Source organism: Onychomys torridus, chromosome 1 (genome assembly GCF_903995425.1).
Source record: "Onychomys torridus chromosome 1, mOncTor1.1, whole genome shotgun sequence".
Classification (NCBI taxonomy): Eukaryota; Metazoa; Chordata; class Mammalia; order Rodentia; family Cricetidae; genus Onychomys; species Onychomys torridus.
In genome coordinates this window covers 121,877,550-121,904,280 of record NC_050443.1, presented here as the reverse complement: position 1 = coordinate 121,904,280, position 26,731 = coordinate 121,877,550, and the positions used below count along the sequence as shown (strand labels likewise).

Genomic DNA, 26,731 nt, shown 5'->3' with positions numbered 1-26,731 from the left:
TGATCTTTCCAGGGCAGCACGTGCTGTGTCCTGGGTGTAGGTTGATTCAGAGCAGTGTGGGGGAATCCTGCAGCATCTACCTATTCTTGGCATGATCGTGTCCTACCTGTGTCACTGTGGCCAATCTCAGACAACAATAGAACTCTACACTGAGTCCCCCGGGTCCCTCAGAGAACCTGGAGATGTAGGTCAGTGTTGGGGACTCCTGTGACCTCAGTGGCTTGAATAGCTTTTCTATAGCCATGGAAGTAAATTGCCACATATAGGGTACCTCACAGGGTAGACAGTATGTCACATGCCTGAGGTAGACATCAAACTCAGGCATGGCCAGGCCAGTCCCTCCCACAAGCCCTAAGGAGATTCTGCTCCAGCCTTGCTCCAGCTTCTGGTGGCTGCCAACAGCCCTTGCTGTCCCCTGGCTGGTGTCCAGACATTCTTGTCTCTGCCTCCATCATGCTGTGAATATCATGTCTCTGCCTCCATCCTCACGTACCTTATGTCTTTGCCCTCCTCTCTCCTCTCTCTTCCCCTTGACACAGAGTCTTCCTACACCTGCCCAGGCAGCTTCAGCTCTTATGGGCTTTCCCACCATCCTCTTGGCTTCCCAGTAGCTGGATGTCCACATGTCTACTACACCCAGTTTTTATTTCTTTTTAAAATTTAAAAAAATTACATTTTAATTTATGCATTGTGCATGTGGCTATATGGGCCACAGCTCACACGAGGTCAGAGGACAACTTGTAGGACTCAGTTCTCTCCTACCATGTGGGCTCACAGGACTGAACTTAGGTCATCAGGTGCAGTGGCAGGTGTCTTCCTCATGACCCACCTCATTGGCCATACCTCTTCCTCTTACAAAGGCACCTGCTATTGGGTCTTAGGAACACCAGTTAGATCTGCAACAACACTTGCTTTTTGTGGCCTTAGGGAGAGAATCTGGGGCCTTGCACACGCTGGCCTCTACCTCAGCACCCCCACGTGTTGTGGGATATTTGTACACTGTATGAAGGTGTGTTGCTGTGATGGGTGTAATAAAATGCTGAACAGCCAATAGCTAGGCAGGAGGTATAGCAGGACTTCCGGGCAAAGAGAGAACTCTGGGAAGAAGAAAGGCAGAGTCGCCAGCCAGACATGGAGGAAGCAGGATGAGCAGTACAGAGGTGAGGTAACCAACTATGTGCCAGAACTTAGATTAAAAAATATGGGTTAATTTAAGTTATAAGAACTAGTTAGAAACAAGCCTAAGCTAAGGCTGAGCATTCATAATTAATCATAGGTCTCCATGTCATTATTTGTGAGCTGGCAGTTCCGATGAGGAAGTACTACTACCCCCCCCCCCCCACTCCCTTTGAGACAGGAACTTGTTATGTAGTCAAGGCTGGCTTCTAACTTGGGTTCCTGCCTCCTTGGTCTTCCAAGGACTGGATTACAGGTATGTGCAACCATGCCTGGCCCTCTTTTTCCTAATAAGGCAACAGTTGCTGGGTCTGGGGGTGGGGTGATAATATGTCTCTCAGCTCACAACAGGTTCTCAAGAAGACTCAATGAATCCTCATAAGGAATCAGTACTGAGAGCAGGCATGGCATGTAGAGAGACCAGAGACTCTGGAGCACTGTGCATCTGTCTCAGAGATGGACAGAGGTGGCCACAGTCTGGGGGACTTCTGGCTATAAGGTACCTATGGCCTGCAGCTGGGAGGGAGCCAAGCAGGCCCTGGAGGGTGAGTGGACAGGATCCAAAGTGTGGGGCAGAGGTGCACTTTGCATGCTGAAGTGTCAGGTAGGAGAGGCAGTAACAGGGGAGGAGGTTAGGTCTTTGTGAGGATTCTATGAAGCCACCAGGTATGGCCTGAACTGTGCCCCTGCCTTCAAGCACTGAAGCCTGGCCCTTGTGGATTGGCCTTTGAGAGGAGATTGGGGTTAGACAGAACGTGAAGGAGGGTACTTCATGAGAAAGAAACGTCTATGAAAAACAGCACCAGCCAGGTAAGGTGCTGCCTGCATCCCAGCACTTGGGAAGCCGAGGCTGGGAGAACTCAAGTTTAAAACAACCTGGGTTACACAGTGAGACCGTGACTCATAGAAAAGGTAGAAGGCTCTTGAGGAAAATGATACCTGAAGTTGACCTCTGACCTTCATGTGTATATCTGTATGCGGGTACATGAACACACACACACACACACACACACACACACACACACACACACACAAACTTTAAGTAAATAAATGGCTAAGGCTGTGTTCTCCATGATTAGGTACTTTTCTTCCATGCAGCAGAACACCTTTTGGCCATGTGGTAGCTTGAATAAGAATGGCCCCCATAGGTTCAATATATTTGAATGCTTAGTCACCAGAGAGAGGCACTATTTGAGAAGGATTAGAAGTTACACCCTTGATGGAGGAAGTATGTCACTGAGGGTTGGGGTAGGTTCTGAGGTTTCAAAAGCCCATGCCAAGCCCAGAAGTGTCTGTCATTGCCTGCAGATCAGGATCAGGATGTAGCTCTCGACTACTTCTCCAGCACCATGCCTGCCATGCTTCCTGTCATGATGACGATAGAGTAAACCTATAAAACTATAAGCAAGCCCCAAATTAAATGCTTTCTTTTGTAAGAGTTGCCTTGGTCATGGTGTCTCTACACAACCATAGAACAGTGACTAGGACAGGCCATATGAGGACATGGAGAGTAGATGGCCATCTGGGATCCAGGGAGTGAGCCCTCTCTAGGCCCAGCCCCTGATCTGCATCCAGTCTCCAGAGAGGGGAGCAGTATGCTTCCGCCACACTGATCTCTAAGGTCTTTGTCACAGCAGCTGGCTGAGAGGCTATTCCTCTCCATGTGGACAGATGGTAGACCCTCTACACTTGGGTTCTTGATGGAGGCAGTCTGTACACTGTGGGGACATCAGCACCACTCTCTGCCTAGCTGGGCCTGCAGCACTAGGCCCACAGCCTGAACAGAAAGCTAGAGCCTGGGTATTGTGTGTGCTGGGTAGCTGGGCATTGCCATCAGAGCCTCTCTAAGAGGGCCTTCAAGCATATCTGTCATGGTCCACCTTCCCAAGTGGCTTTTGGCCTCATGAAGCCCAGGGAAGCCTCTGTCTGGGTCTCCCAACTAGGTGGGCCCCAGGGGCTGTAGTTCTGAGTTCCTACATCTGGAACACTCAAGAGCCACAACTGCATCCACCAAGCCCTGTTAGCGTCTTTCTGAAGGTCTCTAAGCATCATTTTGATCAGAACATAAATCATCAGAATCAGGGAACCTTGGGGAAGCTGAGTGCCTAGAAAACAAGGGGTGGTAGCTAGGAGAGATCTGCTTTGTGTCTGTGTGATTAATGGGGTTCCTGATGTCTGTGAGTTCCAGACTGTGGACTTTCCAAGCCAGGTGCTGGCGCTAAGTATTGTGGGGCAGGATTCAGAGATGGTGTCTGGGTAGAGGGGTGCTTCTTCACCTAAACCCAGTCACTGTGGGACAAAGCCAGGACCCAGCAAGGGGAAACATGGACCCAGCCCCAGGCACATGTGCTCCAAAACAGTTAACAGGTCCAGTTTCTTAGTATCTGACATCTGGGTGGCAGGGGCTGTGTGTTCCTCAGAACAGGTATCACACTACCCAAGAGAGGAGGTAGGGAAGCATTCAAGTCTATGTTCTATTGCAATGGCCAATAACTGATCCCAGGGAGTTTATAAAGCACAGAAGTTGGTGTAGATCTTAGTTCTGGTGGTTGAAAGTCTGGGAAAGTGACTTGGCATCTAGGTGGCACCTGGTAAGGGTCTCCTGCCAGGTCATCACACAGTCAAAGGTACCACATGGGGACAGAGTAAGTATTCCAGGTTCTCTTCAAAAGCCACCATAAGGCCACATCCTTGTGACCTCATCTGACTTCAGTACCTTGCAAAGGCTCTGCATCCAAATGCCACAGACATGTTACCTCAGGGTTCAGTTTTCTACACATGAATATCCAGGGGACACAGCAAATCTCATCAGGGACCAAAGACATCTGCCATCCCCAGCAGCTATGAACTCTCAAAATGTTTGGAGGAGGAAGGGAAGCAGAGGGCAAGGGGTGGGAGGAGGGGGGAAAAGGAAGAGGAGGGGAGAGAAGGAAGAGGAGAGGGGAGAAGGAAGAGGAAGGGGGAGAAGGAAGAGGAGGGGGAGAAGGAAGAGGAAGGGGGAGAAGGAAGAGGAGGGGGGAGAAGGAAGAGGTGGGGTAGAGGCATGAACAGGTGGTGACCTTATTTGAGATGCTCATAATGGATACAGGAGGCAGGGCATGTCATTCCAAAGTCTTAGCTGGTGGCCAGAAGACACAATCAAAGCCCACAGCCATCACACAACCCTGGGGCTGCCTGGAGCCTTCCCATCAGCCACTCAGTTACCCCCACCTCCTTCTCTGCTTCTTTGCAGTAGGGTGGAAGCATGCATGTTAGCACTGACAGAAAACTACTATACTAAACTGCTGGTGTTGTATCAGGGCTGCAGGATGCAGTGACTCTTCCTGTCTTGGCAACCAATGAGAGGCCCATTAAGTCCCCCATCCACCTACCTGTCTATCACTCACTTATCCATGCAGAAATCAATCCATCCATTCACCTGTCCTTCTCCCACCTCCCTCCCCCTCTCTTCCTTCCACCCTGTCCATCCATGTATCCAGCTACCTACCACACGTCCATCTACTCACCCACTTACTCTCACCCACTCACCTGTCAATCTCCCCACACCTTTGCCCCTCCCTTCCTATCTTCATTCTAGTCATCCAGTGGGTCGTGTGACTTCCTCAGAAAGTGCCCATGCCATGTTCCTTGCCAGCAGGTACTGATACCTCACAATTGGGATTATACAAAGTTCCACTCCTTAGGTGGCCTCAGGCACCAAGGGTAAAGAGTGGCAAAGGACAAGGCAAACCACTGAATGGGGCATCTGGGAGCCAAGACTGAGACAGCTCTGCCTTCTATGGCAGAGTAGGGTCAAGGCAGGGACTGGGAGAAGCAAGGGTAGGTGGAGAGGGAGTATGGGTTTGGCTTGCCAGAGTCCATTTGCCACTTTCTGCAGGAGATACCCATGTCCCAAACTCAGCCCACATTCCTGAAGCACCACTGCAAGCCCTACCTTCTCTCTTGGCCAGTTGGACCAAGTGAGTCAAGGTTAGGCAGATGAGTCATCATCCAATGACACCCAATCCTGTGCTTGTCTCTCAAGGTGACCAAGCATGCTCTATGCCACACCACAACTGCCAGAACTGCCAGAATAGTCACTCACCAGCCTGATGCCACTGCTGGTAACATCCACGTGGCTTAGAGGAGGCCAGCCTAAGGAGTCCACACCAAGAACGTAGACAGATGAAGTGCACAGAGAATGCAGCTGAGCACCTGGATCTAGCCATGCCTGAGGCTATTGATCTGAGTTGGAAAACCATTTACTTCCTTTGCAGCGTGGGTGGGATGCTGGTTGTAAGTAGGAGACCCTACTAATGCTGAAGTGGGCTCTGACAGGCAGAGTCCCACTGAGGCAAGCGCAGGCATCTGGAACCCGTGCTGTGGACCCCAGGTGGCCATCTGACCCTAGCAGGCACCTGATCACCTGGGGTGAATCCCTGCCTCAGCTCCATCTTGAGTGTTGCCTGGTGTGAAGTCAGTTGTGTTCCCACCCGAAGCACCACACTGCTTTATCACATAGTGACATTTTGCTCCGAATGTCCTGACCTGCTCTGGAATGTGAGAGAAGGACAAGATATGGCTGGAGAGGACACCAAGGAAATGGGAAGAAGGGATTGGACAGGGGTATCAAGAGCCTTCTCTAATATCTGCTCTCCATTCACCTCCAGCTTCAGCTCAAAACCCACTTAGGACATCCTGCTATGGCTGACAACCCACAGCTAGACATATACACATCCTTAAGATGGCTTTTTTTTTTTTTTTTGGTCCTTTCTTCTTCCTTTACCAGAATGTGAACATGATGGCTGGAATCCATGCAGCTGGCTTGAACCATGGGGCAACTTTTTAAGGACTTCAGGACAGCAAGAAATGAAGAAACTAGGTCCCTCTAAGTAAGTTTGGCATCTCTGCTCCAGCCCTGGGCTGCCTTCTTTTGTCTTCTGGAACAGAGATAGAAAAACCCTGTCTCATTCAAGCCATGGCTCCTCAGTGCTTTTCTGCCATGAGTAAAGTGAGTCCAAAATGGCATGGCATTGTGGATATCCCAGCAGCATGTCACAGGTATCCTAGCCGAGGGAAAGGGCAGGGCAGAGGAGAGGAGCAGGCCTGTGCTGAGAGGGAGACTTGGTCTTACATCAGCTTGAAAACATCTTGAGGTCTAAAGCACATTTTCCCAAATCGTTTTCACTTGAAGCAATCCTGTGCTGGGCCAATCAAACCCAAGCCAGGGACACAGCTCTGGCCACAGTGCAGCTGTCATGGAGGAGGAGTGTTCCCCACTCACTAAATGTACCTGTCGGTCTCTTTGGTGTTTCATAACAACCATCTCATCACCTAATTTTAGTGGCAATGCTTCTGCTCCCATCAGTGATCACTTGGAGAAGCTTCTGGAATTCTTGGCAGACAAAACGACAAGCGAGTTTTCGGTGGCAGAAGCTGGCTGATTCTTAGCCACACTGAATTCTAAATCTGTGTCACGTTCCTTAGAAAATAACTAGCTGTCTCCAAGACACACTGTCATTCTTTGGGTTTCCATGGCAGGAGTCTGAAGTGGGCCTACTGTGTGCCAGGTGGTCCTGTTCTGGAGAGTGTACATATGAGGACAAGCAGACAGATATGGCTCTGCTTTTATGCCATGGATGGGAAAACAAATGCTGGGCCAGGCTTGCAAGCTCTGTCCAGGAGACAGCAGCCATAGGTGGCTCCCGCTGCAGGAAGATTCCAGAGCATGGGGCTGGGGAGATGGTTTGTTTGTTAATGTGTTTGCTGCACAAGCATGGGGACCTGATTTCAAGTCCCAGAACCCATATGAAAAAGGCCAGCAAGTGACTGGAGAAATGGATCAGTGGTTAAAAGCACTGGTTGTTCTTCCAGAGGACCTGGGTTCAGTCCAAGCACCCACAAGGCAGCTCAACTGTAACTACAGTTCTCTGATGCCCTCTCTGGCTTCGTTAGGCTCTTGTGTGCCTGTGACATACATAAAACCAAAGGCACACAAAACTACATGTAACAACAAAGAAATACACGATTTTTAAAAGGGCTTCTGGGCATAGTGTCACATGCCTTTAATCCCAGAACTCAGGAAGCAAATGCAGGCAGAAGCCAGGCTGGTTTTGCATAGTAAGTTCTAGGCCAGCATGGGCTATATAGTGAACCTTCAATTCCAGACCCAGAGAGGAGGAGACAGGTGCATGCCTGGGGCTCACTGGGCCTAGCCTACATGATGAGTTTTAGGCCAGAGAGAGACCCTCTCTCAGACAACGATGTATAACATGTCCTAAAGAAGAACACCTGAGGTTGACCAGTTTGTCCTTACATGTGCACACACTCACACACTCATGTTCACTCTCCCACATGCATACATACACACAATATTCTAGAATGCATATTTTTTTTTACTATTTCTCAAAAAAATTTAACATGATAATTCTATTCCCAGAAAATTATAAACCCCAAGTATTAAAGCCAAGAAATCTAAATCCTCTTACCCATACTGTCAAGCAGGTGATCCTCAGACATGTACCTTGGCCTTGGGAGGAAGAAATCTCACACCTACTCTGGCATGAAGGGGCTCAGAAGACGAGGTGCTGAGTGGCAGAAGCCTGACATGGGGTCTGAGCTATTCCCAGAGTCAGCAGGGGCAGCACAAAGCTGATGGTGCATGGTGTACAGATGTGAGTCCCAGCTCACATACAGAATGGATGCTCACGGAGCCTAGATCCCATGCAGGACTCTGAGGCTGTGAGTGGGAGGCCATGATCAAGGCAGATAAAGACCCAATACCCCCCATAGACATAAAAAGAGTGGCCCAAAGAAGCCACAAAAGCTGAGGAAGGCCTCACACCATGAAGGAGGCTGGGAGGACCGGAGGAGTGCTGTGCCTGCAGGGAGAAGAGGGACCTTCATCCTTCCCCTTTCCCTCTCTGCTGAGCTGGAAGGGGTCAGCCAGGGCAGCCCAAGGGGACGGGAATTCCCACCTGGAACAGCACATCAGCACTCAGTGCTCTGAGGCTGGGCTGTAGAGAGACATGGGGTGTCCCAATACTTTGCTCCATGTCCAGATAGATGGGGCCTTTGAACCTCAGGAGCCAGGCTGTGAGGGGCTGGCCCTCCAGCCCTGGTTGAGGATCTTAATCTGCAGCCCAAACTCTGATTTTGTTTCTCTCAAAGCAAGAGAGATCATTGTCAATGGGGCCAGTGAGATGGCTCTGGTAACGGTGCTGGCCTCTGAGCTTGACCTTTGGAGTTCTAGCCCTGGGACCCATAGAGGAGAGAGAGAGACAGTGACCATTTGTGAGCTGGTTTCCCAGCAGGCCTCACTTACAGGAGAAACAAAGCTATGGGGACCAGGGGCAGCGAGGAGTGTGGAAAGGGACGAAGGCAAGGTGGGGAGGGGATGGTGGCAGGGGCATTAGGGACAAACCGGGGTTCCCTCTCCGGGTTCCTAGGGTTTGAGGAGGCCGACGCCTAGTGCGCTCCTGCATGCTGCCTGTCTTCTTCCAGGGCTTCCAGCAGCTGATGGGCAGCAGCCATTTGTGCTCCATTCCCGCCTGTCTCTTGACCTTCCTGGGCTCATCTGTCATAGGCTGTAGGCACAGAGGCAGGCTCTGCAAGCGCACCTTGCAGGGTGTGACAGTGAATGGCCACGGGCCCCAAGGGAGGCTGCTCTGCCACTGGCTGGGTCAGGACAGCAACACTGACCAAGTCATGGGATGGGGAGCAGAGCTCTCCACCAAGAAGAGCAGGCATGAAAGAGGAGCAGGTGGCCTCCAGGCCACTGCTGGCATGGCCTGATCTGGGGAAGATGGCATATACTGAACTGCCCACAGCCTACTCCTGGGGGGCCTGGGCGCTTACACCTCAAGTGCTCCTACCTATACAGTACAGCTTCACTGTGAGGTGACTGTGGGTGGCCCAAGTGAATGTTAAGAGGGACTCAAGTCCCAGGTTTCATGAGGAGATGCCTGGCGCTTCATGGGGACCATCTGCAGTTTCACCAAAGCCTGAGGAGGGGGCAATGTCTGCCTGGGGCAGGTGGGGCAGAGGTGCAGAGAAAGCTGTCTAGGTTGCTCAGCTTGCAACCCTGGCCTGCCCGGCAGGAATGAAGATACTCTAAAGAGATATTTGTGCCCTTTGACTACCAGACTGTGGAGACAATGGACCCCCAAGAAATTGGAATTTCCCTCAGGAATGTCATGCTGGAATGAGGAAAAGGCTGAAGTCTGGTACCATGGGGGAATGGTGTGGGCTCCCCAGAGAGGTTTGCAGTTCAGAGCACCTTACTGAGAGACTCGATGCTGAGATGATGTGTGGGGGAACCACACCTCAGCAACTGTCAGTTATGCACATACCTTGGCTTTTCCTTAAACCTAAGCATCACGTCAGGACCCTGGAGATGCATTAGGGAGTTCCCTGCATCTCTCTGTCCCTCACCCCAGCGTAGCCCACATTGAACAAATCTCGTTTTCCTGCTTTTCACTATTAATTTGGATCTTCTAATTGGCTCACTGAAGATGGGTGGCTAAGCCTGGCTTTTTAGGGCTGTCGAGTCCCAGGTTCTGTTCCTGATTTGTTTTACAAGCCCACTTAGAAGAGCCCTTTCTGCAGGTGGCTGTGGGTGGGGCATATTACAGGCACAGAGGCAGCGCTGTCACGGTTCCAGCAGGGATCTGGATGACATCTCTGGGCAGACCTGGCCAGCTGGAGGAGTGGAAGGAAGCCCTGAGTGTTCATATTGACTTGAGCCCCTCTGTGGGAGGCAGGTCTCCCTTCCTTCCCTGCCTCCATGGTACCCTCAGGGATAGGCTGTGTACCATGCTGTCATGATCACTCCAAGGTGGAGGACACCCCTGTATCTCCACAACTCCCTTACAGGGCCTTCCTAAGCAATAGCCACTCATCAGCAGACTGTACCAGCCGCCTCAGCAGGTTCAGGTTGACAGGGAAATGTGGCCCTTCCCCGAATGTCACCCAGTGACAGACTTCTGCCTGGAATCCAGCTCCATGCATAGAGCAGCCTCTGTTGGACAGTAGGGGGTAGGCGGGTAAGTGACTAGCTGCCTTCTCTGCCTGGAGGGGGAGTGCTGCCTGCATCAGGCCAGGGAACCTCAGCGAAAGTGGGTCAGCCGATTCCCCCAGCGGCCGCAGCTCCGCTGCTCTCCTTTGCTCTTGGAAGCGGCCCCGTTTCGATGACAAATGAGGCAGTCACCCTGGCACTCAGACTCCTTCTAGGACTGTTCACGAGGGAAGCCAGAGCTTCAGGAATGAGAACTGGGTCAGGTCGTCACCAGGGCTTTGTATCTGTGCCAGAACTCAAGGACAGCTCAGCCCCAAATAGTATGGGAGTCGTGTATCCACCTGACTGCTGGGCAGACACGGTGAGCCTGAGCAAAGCAGGCCTTAAGCTTCAGAAATGCACACACGTGCACATGTGTGCAGGTATAAAGGGGATGCACACACGTGTAGAGATGTGAACCACATGCACACACATGCAGATGTAAGCACCAAGCATGTGAACATATGTGTAGCTGCACTGTGTATAAGCACACAAATGCATGTAGGTATAAGCACACATGCAGGTATAACTGATATCATGCACACACTCATTGCAGGTGTGAGAACGCAGTAAACACACCTGGACATTTGTGCAGTTGTAAGTGATGTCAGCACACACTCATTGCAGGTATGTGTCTATGTATGCACACACTGTGGCATGTCTGTGCACCCTGCCATGAGTGTGTGCATGAACGTCTCTCATCTGGTGCTCTGTGAGGGATGTGGTGCTGTATTTCATGGGGAGGTGCCAGCTGGCTAGCACAGGGCATGAAGCTGGCACGGGCTCTCTCCCTTGCTGCCTACCTGCACTCAGCTGTGGAAGAACATGTGTGCCAGGTGGCTTCTGGATGGTTCCTTGCAGCTGGACAGATAATCTGGGTCCTCAAGAAAGGCCTTCCAGCTGAGTGTCTAGTTGCGTGACCCTCAGGAAGGGAGTTCTAGTCTCTGCTGCTTTGCCTAGGGGTCCTTCAGTGAGATGGTGTGTCAGAACCTTCTGGATTCAAATGAGGGGCAAATTTACATTTTGGTCCAGCAAGGGGGGTGACAAGGGTCACAACTCTGTATATCAGTTGCATGTGTAGAGCAGCTGCACTGGGGTGGGTGACATTCCCAGGGGAGCTGACAGCATTGTATAGCTGTAGTATAAGACAGATGCTCTAGTCAAAGAACCTGAAGGAAGGAGCTGTGTGTGTGTGTGTGTCTGTGTGTGTGTGTGTGAGAGAGAGAGAGAGATTGAGAGAGAGAGAGAGAGAGAGAGAGAGAGAGAGAGAGAGAGAGAGAGAGAGCGAGCGCTGGAGCCTGGTGAATGTCCCCAGTTCTGGCTGAGAGAGGACAGTGTGGCCAGAGCTGGTCCTTCCCCACAGTGGGCACACGGTGCCTTAGATTTAGCAGTTCAATAATTCCATGAGATGAGCTGGATGCACCCCTCAGCAGCCAGGTACCTGACTCCTCAGCACACGCCTGCCCACAGCACCGGCACTAAAGCCAGCTCCAGAAGTCCGTAGAACAGATGACCTTTAACCTGTGTGGTCAACCCCAGAGGTCTGTGGGTGGAGATTTCTAGGGGGCCATGGAGTGACCTTGGGGACAGCAAAGTCTGAAGGCAAATTTGAGAGGCCCAGTGCATGGTGACAATGGGGCCCTTTGTCCAAAACAGTAGGCATTTCGACAGCATCGAGTAAGCATGAGGCAGGTGGTGTGTGGGCTGGCTGGGAAGCCAGGCTTTGCTGGCCTGAGAGCAGGTGTATTCTGTCTCCCAAATCTGTGCTTCAGCACCATGGAAAGTCCATCTTTACAGGGCTATAGAGAACTGAACCATACTCTTCTTGACCTCCCAAGCTCCCTAGGAGCCAGGGAGACATCGCCACACCCACCCTGGGTGCCTGCCCACACAATCCTGTACTAATGGAAGTGAGGTAGCATGTGTGCCATGGAGCTGTACTAGCAGTTCAAAGAACTGTGTCCTGGGGTCAGTGAGGGGTGATAGGGGAGGCTTTCACAGAGCAAAGCCACTCACCAGTGCCGGTCGTGGCTGACACAGCCTGGCAGGCCCTCAGATGTTAAACAGGGCTGATGGGATGGCTCAGTAGGTATGAGTGCTTGCTGTACAAACATGAGGACCTGAGTTCCAATCCCTAGAAGCCACATAAAAAGCTGGCTATGGCTGACTGCACACCTGTAACCCCAGCCCTGTGTGGGACATAGATGGGAGGCTCACTGGGGCTTGCAGGCCACCAGTCAAGCTCCATGTTCATGGAAACACACCATCTCAAAGGAATAAGATGGGGAGTGATGGAGCAGGGTACCATATGTCCTCTTCAGGCTTCTTCATAGGCATGTATACCAATACACACATGCATACACACACACACACACACACACACACACACACACACACACTCTAACATAGCAATCACACAACCCAACATTTCTACCCTTAGATATAAACCCCAGGGAACTGAATAGGCTCTAACCAAAACCTGTATCCGAATGTTCACAGCAAAATGATTCACACCAGCCGAAGGGTGGAAACAGTTATTGACTGATGAAGTGTGGCATGTGCACACAAATAAAAAAGAATTAGCCACAAAAAGGAATGATAAGCCTTTTGCTAAATTGAAATAGTCACTTGTGAAGACTATCTTCTGATGTATTCCATGACATGAATCGCCCAGAGCCAGCAGGAGTGTTCGTGGCTGCCAAAGGCTGATGAGAGAGGGAAGGAGGGACTGTTTGGGGTGCCAGCTTTATACTTAGGGCGCTAGAGCATTTTGGAATTCAATACGCTGAGGTTTTCAGAACTGTGGAAATTAAAAAAAAAAAAAAAAGCTGCTGTGCCATGCACTTTAAAAGGGTAATCTTTTGGTGTGAGGATTATATTGCAGTTCAACAAAACACAGGTGGGCCACACCCAGACACCCCTCAGAGCTCTCCAGGGCTCATTTGACAGGCCACAGTTGATCACTGGGAGTTAATTCTGCAACTTGATTTTATTAACCACCCTAAAGGTTCCAGGAGTCACTTTGGCTGAAGTCACACACTGACTTACAGTCCACACCAGCGGGCAATGCCCAGGTTGTTCCTGCTCCCTACAGCATCTCCCTAGCTGTCTTGGGGAACACATTCCTTCTGGACCCTGGCACTCCCGTGCACACGACCCTGGCTAGGGACAGGGGCCATACAGTGCACCCTCCCACAGTGGCTGTGTGATTTGCTCAAGTAGGAGTCTGGCCTCCTCAGAGTCCTTTCCATATGCATGTCTTAAATTTAATCTGTAAATGTGGAGGTTTTGCCATTAGCAGTGCGCAGCCCCCATAAGCCAATGTTTATTCATAATCTCTGGGTCTGTTTCCCATCGTCTATTTAAGAGAAGCCAAAAACAACATCTCCATTCACTAGCAGAGCGCCATATGACAGCCTTCATTTTCCAGAAAGATTTGCAGCTCTGGGGGTGGCATGAGGTATCCATTTTTGCCCCAGCTCCAGGGGACTCCCAGTCTGGCTCACTGTCCCAGAACTGTGAGTCCAGGTGCCAAAGTGGACCCTCAGACCTCTCCTTGCTCCTGCTGACAAATGGCACAGCAGTCGGACCACCAGCACATGTGGAGTACCCGTTCCCCCTTGTGGGTGCATGACATTGCCTGCCTTCTGAAACATTACAGCATCCAGACACTCCTGGGGTAGTGAGCAGGACAGGTGAGGCCTGCATGCCGTAGACCCTAGGATCAAGCAGGGCATAGGATGGACAGTCACTGAGCCCCTGGGCTAGCTGATGGAAAGTGGTGCCTAAGCAAACCCCAGGTACAGAACCAAAGCCAGCCTTTGTGGGATGCCAGGGAGGTTAATGGCATTGCCAAGAGTCTCACACCCACCCCTACTAGCTTTTGCTCATAGACCCCAGGGCTTCTGAAACATCTCATGGGTCCATTGTAGGGGTGTAAAATGGGAGGGGTAACACAGCTGGAGTGGGCATGTAAATGAGACAAAAGATGTGTACAGTTAGCTGCCCACTCACCATCCACCTACCCACCAACCACCCACCCACTCATCTACTCATCCACCCATCCATTCATCCATTCAATCATCCATCCACCTACCCACCTATACATCTATTCTTCCATCCTCCAGCTATGTACCCATCTACCAATCTACTGACACACTCACCCACCTACATATCCACTCATCCATCTATCTACCTATCCACCCACCCAAATACTCATGCATTCATGTATCCATCCATCCATCCACCCATCCATCCATCCACTTACCCATCCATTCATCTATCTACTTACTCATTCATCCATCTACTTATCCATCCATCCATCCATCCATCCACCCACCCACCCATCCACTCATCTACCTCCCATGCACCCATCTATCATATCTATTCACAAACTCATCCATCTACTTCATCCACCCATTGTCTGCATTTATCTGTTTCTCCTTATCACCCATCTACCCCTCTATTCCACCCATCAAGCCTCTGCCCACTCCTTGGCACCTCTCTGCTTGGCCATGTGGGGCGTGGGAAGCTCTGCCTTAAGCTAGCTATACCCTTCTTGTCATTTCTGTCAGGGAGGGCATCATAGCTCTATCAACTCACTCTACCTTATGAGCCACCATCCAGGCACTCACCTGCTTCTCCTTGGGTCATTTGATCAGACTAAAGCCCAGCTCAGCAAGCACATCACCAAAGCTGACTAGTATAGACCCCAGACCTCACCCCAGACACCCTGGCCATGAAGCAGTGGAGGCACTTTGGCAGGAGTACTGATTTTCAGTGAGTCCTAACACTGGGCAGGCTCTGCACGCATGGGGTAGTGCAGATGGGAGGGCCATGCTGCACCTGGTAACTTCCATGAACAATCCATCCCCCCTCACAGTAGCTCAGTGCCCAATACAGTACAGTCAGTACCACACAGAGCTGAAAACAGGTCCAGAGAGGCTGAACAACCTGCCCACAGCTACACAACTATGATGCAGGCTCTGGTGCCCGAGTTTGTGACCTTAAATCAAAAGCTGGAGACATGCCTTTGCCTTTTCAGTGTGTTTGGGGTCCCAGATTGTACCCACCAACCTGAGGCAGCTCCAAAAGAAGTTCCCAAATCTGACAGGTGGGCAAGAGTGCAGCCTGGCCAACAGCAATCACTAGGCAGGGGACAGCCTCCGTGTTCACCTCACATATGGAGGACAACACTGTTGCTCACAGATGTCCAATGGGGGCATAGCCAGCCTCAGTGTTCACCGCCCCCCCCATCCTTGAGCTGACTGGCACTACTTCCAGTTAAAGTCTCAAGCCTAGTGGCTATGCTTAGAGACTGAGTGCTTAGCGAGGGTCAGAGATGTCTGCGAGAGTGGGGCTGGCACACAGCGGGGGAAGGCAAGCGAGGACACAAAGATGCATGGGTAGCAAGGTCTGCCAGCTAGGGGAAGCCCTTAACTTAGACCAGCCTGCCCCTCAGACCCCCGACTTCTACCTCTGGACTGTGAGGAATTAGACATCCAAGCTGCAGGACAGACAGACTAAAGAGCACAACCATATCCTCAGCCTACTTTCCTTCCCTCGGGTCCAGTGAAACACTGAGAATGTTCCCCATCTATGAGCATCCGGTCCACATTGTTACCTCTCCCTCAGAAGCCTGTGTAAAGTGACTGAGCTCAAGGTGACTTTCCAACAGAGTGTCAGACAGGAAGGGCTACAGGGAAGAAGGGCAGGGCTGGTAGCCAGGATCTCCAAGTTACCATGGTAACCCAGAGCAGTCCAGCACTGCTCCTGGGAGGAGACAAGGAAGGCCTGGGTCCCACAGGAAGCCAAAGACCAAATACTCCCAACATAACCCAAAACATCATGCAGAAATGGCACAACTCTATTTTGGGGGCAAACCCCAGCATGAAAACTGGTATTTAAAACCCCAAGCAGCTGTTAAGAAACAGCAGCCCCAACCCCCTTTCCCAAAGCAACTCTGATTGTATTTTAATAAAATGGCATAAAAGATAGGGTGGGGTTGTGTGTGTGTGTGTGTGTGTGTGTGTGTGTGTGTGTGTGTGTATGCCAGGTTGTTTAACAAACACACAATCGTTAGCAGGCAGAACAGCAAGCCCTCATATTTATTTTATGTACCATTAGAGAGCAGTTAGTGGCTCCTTTGGACGCTAGCTAGGGTTGCTTATTAATATTTTAGATTGCAATTGTGCTAATAGAGTCATTTGCCTATATTTTTAACAGCTCTAAAGATAACAGACATGTTCTATTTTGGAAGAGGCCACCCGGCCACTGTGAGATTGTGGGGGGTTTACACGCTCAGTGACTAACAGAGCATATCTAATCAATGAATTCCACCAAACCCTACTCTGGGGAAGTGAGGACCACTCCCCCCATCTTTATATCCTTGGTAAGGTACTCATACTGGTTACAAAAGCAGGGCATTGTCCTCTCTGATCTTCAGACATCTGCTACAGGGGTCACCAAAGCCCCACTGTCTGTCCTTGGTACACTGTTCTCCCTGTGTTCTACCCAGCCGCCCTTCCTGATACACCAGCTCCCCTCCCCCCAGCCCTGCCACAGAAACCAGCCTTATGAGTCAAACCAGCCCCATTCAGGCCACCACGGGACCTGTGCTAAGCTCAGCAAACATCATTGTCCTGGACTTGGAATCTATAAGGACATGAGGCTTGGGGTTGCCAGGGAACAACGTAATAGCCAAGTTGACCAGAAGAGGAGGGCTCCATGGAGAGATAAGGGTCCAGAGTGAGAAAGCCTTCCTGAGCACATCATGTGAGCACCTGGATCCAGTTGTGCCTGAAGATTATCAATGTCAGGCTTTTCAACTGCTGAAGCTAAAAATCTTCCCTCACCCAGGACATGGCTCACAGATTTTGCCTCCAGTTAAAAAAGTTATGGTGACTTGAGCTGCCACTAAGTTTGGATGGGGCCATGAGAAGCAAAAGCGAAAAGAAACCAGCACCCCAGAAGTACAGCTAGCCCACTCTGAGCACCAGGCCTGAGCCCCACTGCACAGTGGTATGCATGGAGGATCTAGGAGCCCCAGGTATCTCATTACACAAGGACCCCTTGGGCTCTATTGTCCAGTTGAGGGTATCCAATGCTGGTTTTTTGTTTTGTTTTGTTTTGTTTTGTTTTGTTTTGTTTTGTTTTGAGACAGGGTTTTACTATGCAGTCCTGGCTGGTCTGGAACTCTCTATGGAGGGCCAAGCTGTACTCAAACTTAGACATCCTCCTGCCTCTGCCTCCTGAGTGCTGAGATTAAAGGCATGCTCCACTGTGCCCACCTAGTCTGCTATGGTTTTTTTGGAGGGGGTATTATTGGTTTATTTTTGTTTTTTTGTTCCTTTGAGATAGGGTTTCTCTGTAGCTCTGGCTGTCCTGGAACTCACTCTGTAGCCCAGGCTGGCCTCCAACTCACAGAGGATTAAAGGCATGCACTGCCACCACTACCTGGTTGCCTGGTTGGTTTTTTTTTTTTTTTTAAGATTATTTATTTATAAGATAATTTATTTATTTATTTTACATGTATGTGTGTGTGCCTGAGTATGTGTATATGCACTACATGTGTGCAGGTGCCCATAGAAGCCAGATGGGAACATTAGATTCCCCTAGAACTGGAGTTACAGGCAGCTGAGAGCTGCCTAGCATGGGTGATGGGGACAGAACCCAGGTCCCCTGCAAGGGCAGCAAGTGCTCTTAACTGCTGAGCCATCTCTCTAGCCACTGCCCACCCCCAGTGCTGACTTTTAAAGATAAAACTGTGCCTTTTAAACAAAGATCTGTATGTCACTACAGGGCCAGTCAGACCTCTGGGGTGTCCATGTCCTTGAGTTGTCACTTTTACTGCTTGGCCTATGTGGGGTCTTGTCAAGTGGAAGCAAGGAGTGAAGGCTTCCTTTGGTCTACAACCATAGGCTCTGGGGACCAAACGTGCAGTTCAGGTCCTCTTGGCCTCTTTCTTGGGGTACACACTGAGGTGATAAAGCTCTGGGATGAGAGGAACGCCAAATAAGACATGTAGGTCAGGCTGCCATCCTAACGAGGCTCATTTAGTGGAGGCTGGAGTTCATATGTGGGTCAGGACCTTTGTCACAGTGACAGAAGAGTTTTCACAAGGGGAGGGAGCTCATGGGGCCTCACTGATGAGACCCCACCCCATATCCCCCACCCAGCAGCCCTGAGAACCTCAGGGACACTTGGTTGTCTCAACCCAGGGAAGGGACTTGTTCAAATGAGGGGTGTGGTGCAGTCACCCCCATGTCCCTGCTGGGCTTCCAGCCATAGCCAACCCACTTCTTGTGTTTCTGAAGGGAGCACTTAACTTGCTTAAAAAAGGATACTGGAATCCCTGGCTCCGACAGGAGGGAGCCCCCATGTGCATTTGAGCAGAAAGGAGGAAACAGGATTACGGTGGAGCTGGCCCCACTGCCTACAGGAGGCACGAGGCCCACGCCTGCCTCTTCTGAGTCACAGAGTGGATCACCAGCCACCAGAGAGTGGAAGTATCCCATGTTCCAGTGATCATCACTCCCCCAAGACTTGCTTCAGGGGCATGTGCACAGTGACCCCTTGTCAGCAAGAAAAACAGATGACCTGGAAGACAAATGGGCCAAAGCCCTGAACTCGTGCTGGGCAGGAGATGGATGTATCAAATGAGTGCTGAGCATACAGCCTGGAAGTAAGGCACACAGCAGCTGAGAGCATGGCAGTTTCTGGGCATGGGGGGCTCACACCTGTGACCCCAGAAATCGAGATGCCAAGGGAAGGACTGAAGGTTCAAGGCCTGCCTGGGTTATATAGTGAGTTCTGGGCTAAATTGAATGACATAGTGAGACCTTGCCCCAAAGTTTTAAATGGAAGGGGGGAGAGAGAGAGGGAAAGAGGAAGGGAGGAAGGGAGGGGGAAGCTGGAGGGAGAGGAGCTACTGATATGGATGAGCATCAGCTGTGGCATGGAGTTTCTGCCCCTGTAGTCGTCACAGGTGACTCTACACCCCTAAAGGATGTATCAGGTGGGAAAGCTTGAACCTCAGAGGAGAAAGTGAATACACACAAAGGCAAAAGCAAAGTGATTTCCTCAAGGGAGCCTGCCACACCAAGAGGAGAATCGTAGAACCAAATGGAAGTTCCGGAGTGCACAGAGCATTCAGAGGCTTCTGGGAAGGGAAAGGAGCACTGGGCAGAGGCAGGGAGAGAGTAGAACACCCAGTCTATGCCCATAACAACACAGCTTCCCAAGATAGAGTGCCAGACTTGGTTAGTATTATCCATCTGTCATCACATAATCATTATTACCATCATTGTCCTCACCACAACCATCATTAATACCACCATTAGCACTGTTATCACCAGACCATCATCACTATCAACATCACCACCATGGTTTATATCACCAACATCACTATCACCATCAGCATCATCACTATGACCATCATCACCATGACCATCATTGCCATCATCGTCACTGTCTCCATGACCATCTTCATCAATACCATTATCACAGCACTAGCTGGAACACCAACATCACTGTCAACTACACCATCCCCACCATGAGTAGAACTACCATAGCCATTACTGATGTTGCCACAACTATCACTACTTCCTGACTGCCCAACTTCACAGCTACCAAATCCTGTCATCCCCCAGGGTGGCTGATATTCTGTAGACACTCCAGCCTCTTTGGTGAAGGGACAGACCTCAGGCTTATTTATATTCAGGACCATCGCCTCATTTATCCCCAATCCCGTTTACTTTGAAGATTACAAGGGTCACCTGAAAATCTAAACCAAAGGCTGAAGGACAGTTGTTATGATACCAAGGCTTGTAGCCATGTGTTCTGTAGAGGCACCACACCACAGGGCTGTGAGTGACACCAGAAAATACTTAGTGACTATTGTGGGCAGTGGAACACAGTTGTCAGGAAAGCAGATGAACCCTAGAGACTGATCCAGTGCTGACAGTGAGGTGGTCACCAGTGGCCAAGTCCCTGGCCCAGGCTCACCATGGCTGAGGAACTGCTGTTGTTATTAAAGCCACACACAGGAAGGACAAGGCAGTGACCAATTTGTCACCTGTCAGAAGTTTATGCAGTCTGCAGGGGAGACCTCTGGGTAAAACATGAACCATCCCACAGTGCATGGGGCCAGGCAGCCAGGCACTATTTGGAGAAGGAAATGATACTCAGAAACCTCACTCTAAGACACCAGAAATGACCCTGCAGGACACCATGTGAAGACAGCTCAGGACTCAGACATCTAGGTTCAAATACAACTTCAGACATTTCAATCCATGTGATTCTGGAAGTTTCTTGAAGGTCCTGACATATGACAGGCCCTGGCAGGATATGTGTGGCTCACAGAACCCAGATCTCTCACTGGAGTACTCATAACTGAGGTATGGTCAAGATGTGGTACCTTTCACCAGAGATCTGGCCATCTAGTCATCTGACCACCATTCCCTTATAACAGCTCTCAGGTGAACAGATTCTATGTGTCTCTGGGCTGGGGTAGCAGGGACTCTTCTGTCACCTTCTCCTCTGGTCTTACATGACCAGTGTTCATCAATGGTCAGGACTTATCTCAACAACTAAACTTTGCTGGGGAGAAATGGGGTCAGCAATGTTTTCTATTTACATGAAAGATGCATCATGGAAAATGACACACGTGTATGCTGGCTTCCCACACTGATTTATTCCCAGAAACCACGTGCCAATTTTGGAGGGTTTTTTGTTTTGTTTTGTTTTGTTTTGTTTTCCTTTTGGGACAAGGTTTCACTATGTAGTCCAGGCTATTCTTGAAATCACTGTGTAACCCTGGCTGGTACTGAACTTGTGACAGTTCCGTCTCACCTCTGAGTGCTGGAGTTACATGTGTGTGCTACTAAGACTGGTGAACTTTATCTTAGATTCTTATTCAAGACCCACCTCTAGGGAACCCCCACCTTCAGTTCAGCTTTGGCATTCAAAGAAGGAAGGGTCCAGCTGTCACCTACCCCATCAGTTCTAGTCAACAAGGAAACTGGCACCTTAGAAAATATAACAGGTCCCAGGGTGGGGGTGCTGCCTCATACACTAAAGTAGTCAGCCGGCCTCTTTGTTATAGCAGCTGACGTGGTTCTGCCTGATACAGGTGCAAGGTCTGAGAATCTAGACAACAGCTGGCATGTTTCCTGATCTATTACAGCACTATCCTTCCACAGATATAGGGAGCCAATGACAATCACTTTGTCCTTGGCATGTATCATGTAGGACAAAGAAGAAATTGCTATCTCTGACCTGAGGAGCCTGACCTTCAGGAAGGTGGGAGAGGGACATGCACATGTTTAACCAGAAATTTCTAGAATGCTGCCTGCCACACACACAGTCCTATGGTCACGGGCTACTCTATGCTGCCAACTCCATAGGCTGATGTGTGAGAATAAGTGAGAGTTTGTAAATTGGGCCATGCTGTTCTCTCTCGTGCACAGAAAATGTGAATATTATGGTCATGATATTCATAGGCCCTTCACCACCATAAGCATTCACAAGCCACATGAAGAAATCTACCCAGAGCCATTAAGTAACCTCTGCAAGGGACATGTGCTAGTTAATTTTGTGTCAAACTGACATGGGCTGGAGTCATCTGAGAGAAGGGAACCCCAACTGAGAAAGTGTCTCCATAAGCTTGGGCTGTAGGCAAGCCTAAAGAGCATTATCTTAATCAGTGATGGATGGGGGAGGGCCCAGCCCATTGTGGGTGGTACCACCCTGAGCTGGTGGTCCTGGGTTTTATAAGAAAGCAGGCTGAGCAAGCCATGTTGAGCAAGCCAGTAAGCTGCACCCCTCCGTGGCCTCTGCATCCTGTCTCCAGGTTCCTGCCCTGCTTGAGTTCCTGTCCTGACTTCCTTGATGATGAACAGCAATGCTGAAGTGTAAGCCAAATAAACATACGCAGGCAAAACATTCACACATGAAATAATAATAATAATTTTAAAATACACCAGGGCTACCATTTAGCTCTGTTCATTGGTCCTCAGCATCTGAGAACTATCTTTAGGTAACTGGAATTCATGGTCTCACCTACAGGGAGGAAGTGCCCTGGGTATGCCCCTTCTTGGTGGGTTCAGTCCTTGAACTATTTTCCTATTCCGAGGAATGTTCAAGAGCACTTTTACTTTGCCATGTACAAAGACAAAGGGCTCCCACAGCTCAGACAAAGCTGACCTTGTGTGGAAAGAGCGAGCTGGCTGGAAACACTGAAACAATATTTGAACCATCCTTTGGATTTTATGCATATTCAAGGTCTGCAAATTTCCAGTGTCAAAAAAAAAAAAAAAAAAAAAGCTACAGAAAGTACTAACTATGAAAGGGGAAAAAGGGACAAATTGGACTTCATTTAAAATTCAAAAACCTTCTCCTCATTAAAGACACAATTAGAAAACAAAAGGGCAAGTCACAGACTGGGAGACACATTTACAGCAGCCCTGACACAGTCCTGACAAGCAGGGTCTGTACAAGAAAATCACCACACACCCAGTCCAAGAGGTAAGAACTCCAGTTAGAAATAGCAACAGCAACAACAACAAACAAACAAACAAAAACTCAACAGAGATCTCTCAAAAGAAGTCATGCATGTGGCAACCATGCAGAAGGGGATTAACTACAAAAGCCATCGGGGAAACACAGGTGACCCTCACAATAAGAAGCAACTCCACACCCACCAGGCTGCCATGGGAGACTGATGCTATGGATGCTATGGGAGGCTGACACCATCAAACACCAGTGTTGAGGCAGAGCACCTGGAAAGCTCCAGTTGCTGGTGCAGGTATGAACCAGCCTGGCAAATCAGACAATTATGTTGCACTTCCTTCCGTCCTACTTTCCCTCCCTCCCTTCCTGCCTTCCCTCCCTCTTTTCCTCCCTCCTCTCTTCCTCCCTCCCTCCCTCCTTCTCTCCCTCTTTCCCTCCTTCCCTTCCACTTATCTGTTAATTTTACATGTAAGTAAATATTTGTGTGTGCAGATATACACCTACACAGGAGTACACAAGTGCACAGGTGCGTGTAGAGGCCAGAAGATAACCTCCAGTGTCATCCTCAGTAGTGCTATCTGCCTGGTTTTTGAGGCAGTCTCTCACTGGCCTGGAGCTCGCCCCACTGAGCTACACTGTCTAGCCAATAATCCTCTGTCTTTGCCTCCTTGGTCTGGGATTACAGGTATTGTTTTGTGGGTTCTTGGGATGGAACTCAGGTCCACACAGGGCAGGCTACACTGAGTCATCTCCTCGGCCACATGTAACAATTTCCTATGAAACTACACATGACCCTATCATGTGACCTAACAGGTTTTCACCCAGGGAAGCAAGAAGAAGTGAAACCAGACATCTACAGTGAGACTTGCATGGCAATGTGCCCAACTTAGTTTACAACAGCTCACAGAGGGGAGCCAATCCGTGGTCTTTAGGAAAGTGGAGAACCTGCTCACAGAAAATAATAAATAAGGAGATGCTTCGTAGCAACACACAGGCTACCACAAGGCAACACTGTAGACACTGGCTGAATCAGTGAGTCAAGACTAGGCCTGGACTCCAGCAACAGACACAACTCCTCTATGGTGACAGAATCCAGGAAGATGCTTGCCTCTGATGGGACTGGAGGGATAGCTGGGCAGCTGCCGGGGAGAACGTTCCATCAGTGTGACAAAACTCCTGAGCTAATCAGTTTATGAGGAGGGAGGGTTTACCGCCAGAGGATTCAGTCCTTGGTCACTTGTCCCTGTTGCTTTGTGTCTGTGGCTACACAGCATGCCATAGGGGAGTCTGTTTACCTTATGGCAACCAGGAAGTGCAGAGAGAGAGAGATAGAGGCAAGGGATCGGGGGGGGGGCACTCAAAATTTCTGTCAATGGCCACAGCTCCACAATGACCTTACTTCTTCCCACCTATCCCCCTCATCCTAAAGGTCCTAGGATTTCCCAATTAGAGCATTATAGGCTGGGGCTGAGCCCTGAGCACAAGACCTCTGTGGGGGAGGCTGTCTAGACCTCTTGGAGGGACAGTCTAGACCTCTGGGGGAGGGAACAGTCTAGACCTCTGGGGGAGGGAACAGTCTAGACCTCTGTGGGGGACAGTCTAGACCTCTGAGAGGCAGTCTAGACCTCTTGGAGGGACAGTCTAGACCTCTGGGGTGGGGGGACAGTCTAGATCTCCAGGAGACAGTCTAGAACCCTGGGGGTTACAGTCTAGACTTCTGGGAGGACAGTCTAGACCTCTAGAGGGCAGTCTAGATCTCTGGGAAAACAGTCTAGACTTCTGGGGGGCAGTCTAGACCCCTGAGGAGGACAGTCTAGACCTCTGGGGAAGCTAGAGAGCTGAGGAAAACACACACCTCTGTTGCAGCTAGAGTCACAGGTGTGTACATGTCAGAACACACTGAATCCTTCCCAGGCTCCATGTGTATTGCTGTATGCTCAACTACAGAAGAAATTACTAGAAGAATAGTTACAGCCTTAGGACACACAAGGGCAAACAGACACCATGCTTATCTGCAATTCTCCCACCCTGGAAGCCCAGCCCAGTTCCACTTCCATGAGTGCTATACTTATCCTCCACTCTCTCAGGGATGCTAGCATGACTCGTGGCCTACTATGCCTCAAAAAGGTGATTTTGGTCATTTGCCAAGGGCCTTGGAGAGAAGGATGCTCCTCACCCACCCAAATCCCTAATCCCCAGAACCTGAGATGTTGCCCGATTGACACGGACACTGAAAAGGCAACTGAGATTACAGATGGACTTGGAGCTGCTTATTAGGCAGCTTGGACCTTTGCCTGCTGGGCCCTAAAAGTGGTGACAGGGAGGCAGTGGGGGTGTGTCTGAGAGAGGTAGCCAGAGAGTGACCCCATCCACAGTTGCTACCTCAGAAGTGAGAAGAGGCCACAGCCAAGGATGCAGCCTCTAGAAGCCAGGACGGGGGAAAACAAATCCTCTCTCTCCAGGGATTTCAGAAGGAGCCAATCGTACTGATGTCTTGACTGAAGCCAGGTGAGACCCCTGTGTCTTCTGACCTCCACGCAGCAAGAGGATGGATCTGTGCTGCTGACGGGTCTTAAGAGGCATGAGGCTGTGCAATTTAACTCTTTTGCCATGCTCAGTGAGATCTAGAGGTGGTGGCGCTCAGGAACAGGAGACACAGACTCACAAGACATCCATGGCATAGCTTGGGCAGAGTGCTAAGATCCATTCTGTGCTTCCAGACAGACCAGAATGTGAGGATGGTCCTTGGAGCCAGCACCAAACCAGGCACACAACTCCATTTGACCAAGGACATCATTGTGTGGATCTGAGAGGGAGCACGGAGCCCAACAAGGAACCTCCTCATCACCCTGAAAGTACCTACTGTAGGACGAGTATCCGTCTGGCAGGCTCTACTGTTTGTGGGGAGCTGTAATCGCTCCCGGAGTTGGCAGGCAGGTAGCACAGGCTGTTCTTCACCCTCCAGGCTACTCTAAGCCACCATTCTCCACAAGATGAAGAAAGTAGGTTAATGACCCCTCATGGAACCCCTAAAACTGCCCTGTTCAGGTGTGGCTCAGTCACATTTTCAATCAAAAGCAGAGGTTGGGGTGACCCAGTGGCTCTGAGGAAAAGTATGGGAGGGGAGGAAGTGATTTCCTCACTCCAAACAGCAGAGCCTGAGGAGATTCGGAGTGAAGACGAGGGTCATAGATGGAGCAGGGAAGCCTGCTTTGCAGGGGGAAGCTGGGGCCAGACCAGGGCTGGATGGGGGTTAGGCGCTAGGACAGATCAGTTGATATCTGGCAATTAGTGTTCTCGTGGCCTCATCCAGCAAAACCTGCTCCTGCCACTCACTAGCTAACTGCCCAGCTGCCACCCCATACTACATCACTTCCAGCCTTGTCTTTCAAAGTCTGGCTGGATGGGCTGGGGATGTAGCTCAGTGGATAGTGAGCTTGCTTAGCATCCAAGAAGCCTTGAGTTCCATCTCTCCATTCCCAGCACCATAGGAACCAAGTTGTGCATACCTATTGTCCCAGCACATGGGAAGAGGAAACAGAAGGATCAGGTGTTCAAGGTCATTCTTACCTACATGGGGAATTAGAGGCCTGCCTGGGCTACATGGGACTATCTCAACAACAAAAACATAAGCAAACAAAAGGGCCTGCCATAGGTCCAGGGTTAGATAATACATCAAATACAACCTAGCAATTGTACTGAGCAGCCCCACAAAGGGAGGCTTAGGACACACAGACCCTCCTGTCTCAAGGCCAAGTTCTCAGAGAAAAGCTTTCTGAGTGACCAACAGACTCTCCAAAGCCCAGCAGGCTTGAAGGAGTGTAGTGGCAGCAGGTGCTTCAGACAGTACACATTCCTAGACCCTCCCTGGCCCGGGCAACCTGACCAGGACCCAGAGAGCATCAGACAGGGCACCTCAAAATACATCCTGAAGGGCACATTTGAACCAAGTTCAGTGGGCCACAGAGTCCACACAGCCAGTATCTGCAGAGGGCATGTGGCTGCTTTTGG

The 26,731-nt window shown here is 50.2% G+C and overlaps 1 protein-coding gene across 3 annotated transcripts in view; it reads right to left on the bottom strand.

The window, feature by feature from the left end:
- Shank2 (SH3 and multiple ankyrin repeat domains 2) overlaps positions 1-26,731 on the bottom strand; it is a 300,678-nt gene that overhangs the window by 217,027 nt on the left and 56,920 nt on the right. The gene's annotated exons all lie outside the window — the stretch shown is intronic.